Source organism: Podarcis erhardii, assembly GCF_964252035.2.
Source record: "Podarcis erhardii genome assembly, chromosome: 7".
In the NCBI taxonomy this organism is placed as follows: Eukaryota; Metazoa; Chordata; class Lepidosauria; order Squamata; family Lacertidae; genus Podarcis; species Podarcis erhardii.
The window spans coordinates 76,436,492-76,441,116 of record NC_138511.1 but is presented as its reverse complement, the minus strand read 5'-3'; the positions used below and the strand labels follow the sequence as shown (position 1 = coordinate 76,441,116).

The 4,625-nt window shown below is 46.1% G+C and overlaps 1 long non-coding RNA gene across 1 annotated transcript; it reads right to left on the bottom strand.

Annotated features, from left to right (window-relative positions):
- Positions 1-592: 592 nt before the first annotated feature.
- Positions 593-959, bottom strand: LOC309346285. Its single transcript, XR_014158566.1, has 2 exons — positions 859-959; positions 593-823 (listed from the first exon to the last, which is right to left on the bottom strand). It is a non-coding gene; the product is annotated as an uncharacterized lncRNA (long non-coding RNA).
- Positions 960-4,625: the final 3,666 nt, after the last annotated feature.

Genomic DNA, 4,625 nt, shown 5'->3' with positions numbered 1-4,625 from the left:
TTCCTCACGCACAGAACACCCTAGAAACTTCTGTTTAATTATATAAGCACACTAGAAACGTCTGTAGCTTCTGTCCCTTAGAAACGCCATCAAACCTGATCCCTTGCACAGTATTCAGGCGAAAAGCCAGCCCACCTGTCAGGAGAGAAAAGGAGCTGGTTAGGGCAGACGTTCGAGGAGAATAAAACACTATCTGAAATATCCAAATCACTGACCCCAGCATTACCTCCCTTGCACATCAGTGGGATCATGCCTGGATCGTCAAAGCCCTGCCATTCTAACGGGCACAGATGTTTTCTGTTCCACAGAACTACATTGTGCATTTTGGATTGACATCCAATATCCCTTTTTAATGTGTTGCGGGGAGGGGAGATATTGGGTTGTTTTAGTTCTCATTTTGATTATGTATTCTGTGTTTTTATATTGTGATTTTATCTTGTGAAGCACCCTGAGACCCGCAGGTATAGGGCAGTGTGGCGATCACACAGGGCCCCCAGACATTTCACGGTCTATTGACCCTGTGCCACCACTGCGTTAGCGTTCTTTGCTGCCACCACCCCGCTTCTCACGGGGACACACGGAGTCCAGACAGTTGTTAACATAAACAAATAATCAAGTTTATTTTTAAATGCAGGAACAAGTGTATGGTTTCCGTTTATTTCTCTTGACAGTTTCTTAAATCTTAGTTCCTAACAACTTCAAACTGAATTATTCCCAACTATCTATCTGACTCCACCTAACAATTCCTCTCACTCACTCACAATACAACTCTACCAACCCACTCCTAATCCACCCTCTTCCTTCTCCAACACCCAAGCCTCAACTCCCAACTGACAAACCTCAACGGCTTTTCAAAACCTCCCACTCTATCTTTTACTCCCCCCTTGCATTCTCACTGGCCAATCCCATCACATCCATTTTAACCCTTTCCTTGACCCATCCTAGGAGGCAAATGCCACAGGCAGCATGCAATTTTTTTTTTTAATTTCAGAAAATAAAACACAGAAATAATAATAATAATTTTGAAACTTCTACAAGGGACTCCTCTTCCAAGACATGCCTCCATCTTTTTTCATAGGTTTTCAAATAGATGCACTGTGGGGTAATGCAAAACCAATCTGGAATGAGCTTTTAGTTTTGGAATGAAACCAATTTATCAAGAAGTGCTTTGGAGTAAAAGAATAGATCGAGATTGCCTGTGGATAAACCAAGTACTCTGCCTCCATGCATTCTAGAATATAATATCATTTGTACTCAGCCAAAGCCTCTGGGACAGTTTGTAAGGAATAAGGGCAGTGAATTCCAAATTGCTGAAGTTTGGTACAAATGTATTTCTGTAGTCCGGAAGTCCTGCCGACACACTTAGGTCAAACTTGATTTAGATGTTTTCCCTGCCCTTCGAGCTGAATCTGGGAAAACCTGATTTCTTCAGAGTGATGGTAAGAAGGAAGAAAGACATTTCCGAATGTGTTTCAATGCAAAACATACAGAAGTAATCCATGCTTTCAGAAAAGAAGCACACCCGGGGGATTGGTCCACATTCCGCCCTCTTCCTCTTTTGCTGAGAGTGGAATTGTGAGTATGGCATGTCACATTCAGAAACTGTCCAATATGTGAACATCCACCTGCAGCCAAAGTGGCACACTGCCAGGGACACAAGTACATGATGGTGCTAAACATGTAGATCAGCCCCAAACTGTTCGCTAATGAAAGAATGCAGCTGGCAACTCCGTGCGAAGGTAAAGACACACGTATCCAGCATTTCCCATTTGACACATACTCACCAGTTATAAGGAAGAGAGGAAAGGAGGCCCAGCCCAAGCCAAAAGACCATCTGTAACTGGCCAGTGATCCCACATGCCCAGTGTAGCTGGCCATGGCAATCAGGACACAAACAGCTAGGAAGAAAAAAATACGTTAGGATATAAAGTGACTTGTAAATTAAATTCTCGAAGCTGCCGCTAGTGAAATGCAGTGGCTGGAAGAAGTGCTCTGGTAGCCAGAAGCAGGTGCTTATGACCGCCCCCCCCCCATAATACCTGCAAGAATGCTGGCTATAGCTGAGGTCTTGGCCCTGGAGATGATGCCAAAATGGAAGTCAAAATATTTGCCACAAAGACCAAGGCAAGAGATGGCCCCAGCAGTCATCCCAAGCAGCATGAAGACTCTGGTACTATGGACAAAATCTGGAAGGGAGGGAGGGAGGGAGGGAGGGAGGAAGGAAGGAAGGAAGGGTTAAATGCATCCATGGGATTGGACAATTGCATTGCAGACACCCTGTGTAATACCTCGTGTCTGGGATGGATAGATCATTCCTTATCTGTTCCACGTCCGTTTTGCAAGTATGCTGTTCCATTTCAGAATTAATCTGTATTTTTCAAGAGAACCCCCAACTTAAATAAATAAAATTAATTTAGACACAGTGGGGCACCATTTTGTGATGGTGTTCCTAATCCTACCTGTGGGGGTCAGTTCCTGAATGGAGCAAAGTGGGGCTGTTAACATTGCTGGCTGATGCTTATGGTGGTGGTGGGGGGGGCAGGAAGTCCAACAGCAAGTGTCTTATTATAAGTAAGGAGGCTGGCAGGTGGGGGCTGGCTGAGAACAGACTGAGGTTGGTGGGGCAATGCCGCATTTGCCCTGAGAGACTAGCCTCCTATTACCCAGCACAATGGTTATTGAGCTGTTGCAACACCTGCCACGTTCCACAGGTGTTCATTCTGCCCCCCTCTCCCCCCAATGCTGTTTAACATCTCTACAGTGGTACCTCAGGTTACATACGATTCAGGTTACAGACTCCGCAAACCCAGAAATAGTGCTTCAGGTTAAGAACTTTGCTTCAGGATGAGAACAGAAATTGTGTTCTGGCGGCGCAGCGGCAGCAGGAGGCCCCATTAGCTAAAGTGGTGCTTCAGGTTAAGAACAGTTTCAGGTTAAGAACGGACCTCCGGAACGAATTAAGTACTTAACCCGAGGTACCACTGTATTAAGATGCTGAGAGATGCCATCAGGAGAGGTAGCTGAGGTAACATTTTGTTTTCATTTCATTTATTAGACTTATCAGTTGCTTGTCACCCGAAGGTCTCCAAGCGACTTACAGCGAAAAAAGGAAAAAAAGTAATATATAATACCATAGAGTGAAAAGGGAGGGGGGAGAGATCATATAATGCCTTAATATTTCATGTAACATAAATTGCATTGGGGGGCACATACACAGCAATGTTCTGACCCACTTACAGTATTAGCAAATACTGTAAACAAAACCTCCACCTCCGCCTAATCCTAAAGTCATTGCCGTTGAACCAACATTTCCCCCCAGTTAACCTCTCCACCCCACCCAGAAGTCTCAAGGCAGCTGTTGCAAATCAGTGGTAGGTGGGTCCAGTGTCCTGCAGGATGGTCCAGTGTCTCTCTTCTCCTTTCATCAGGGAGCAGTAGCAAAGCAGGAAGATGGTAATGGAAGTTTTAGCTGCTTTGCAGTTGACCAGACTACTGCTCCTCCTCCTGCTGGTTCAGGTGCCACTAAGATGCAATTTGTGGAGTCCTGGGTATTGTTACAAGCTTATCAGATGTTCCTCAGTGTGAAGCTAGTCATGGTGGGACAACGTCCATTAAAAAACCCACCAAAAAATAGTCCCAAACTGCCAATCTCCCTCTGCAGTACACACACACACACACACACACACACACACGTGTCACATGAAGCGGCAGTGGGACACAGCAAGCTTGCCAAGAACACAGTGTGAATTAAGTGTGCAGTCATCCCAGGATCCTTTGCAGCATGCAGAAAGGTTGTGGTTGATAGTGATGGACAGGGACTCCCAGGGGCGCCAACTTGGGCCCCAGATTATGAGTGCCCAGTGGCACACCGTGATGTAACGTGATGTCATGATATTACATTATGTTGCGCAAGCTGCGGCAATTACCTGGGAGTCCTGGAAGTCACGTCTGAGGCCTTGAACGCAACCAGCAAGCCCTCTGACCTGACTTCCTTGAGAAACTGGAAGTCACATCAGAGGCCCTGAAAGGCTTCGAACACAATTTCTGAGGCCCTGTGAGGCCTCCAATGCACTTTTTGGGGCCTCGCAAAGCTCCAGAAGTCACATTGGAGGCCCCACAGTGTGGGTGCCAAGCACCCAGGCGTCCAGGGCCCCCTATAGTTGGTGCCAGTGGGGACTCCTCAGCAAACAAAAGTGGTGTCCTGATGGATCACCTGTTGCATATATAATACCACAAAGTCCGTGATTTTTGGAGATCAGATGGGAATCAGCGATATGAAGTACCATCACCATTTTTATGCTGCCGATAGCAGCCCTTTTGTGCTGGAACCCACTGCACTCAAGTTAGTGCTGAATACCACACCACTAGGACGCTTAGCAGAAGACAAAAATCTTACTATTCACATCTGTCCCAAGTGACCTACAACCAGAATTGACTCCATAATAAACACAAAATTTCCAGAGGCCAATGGTTCTATTGCTATCTGCGACCCAGTGGTCTGATCCCAGGGCAATGAGGAAGAGCAGAAGACTGATGAAACTGCAAATCATGGTGCCGATCTGCAGGGCCTGCATTGTGAGAATGGTCAGATCTTGTGACTGCTCAGATGACGAACCTGGGGAAGG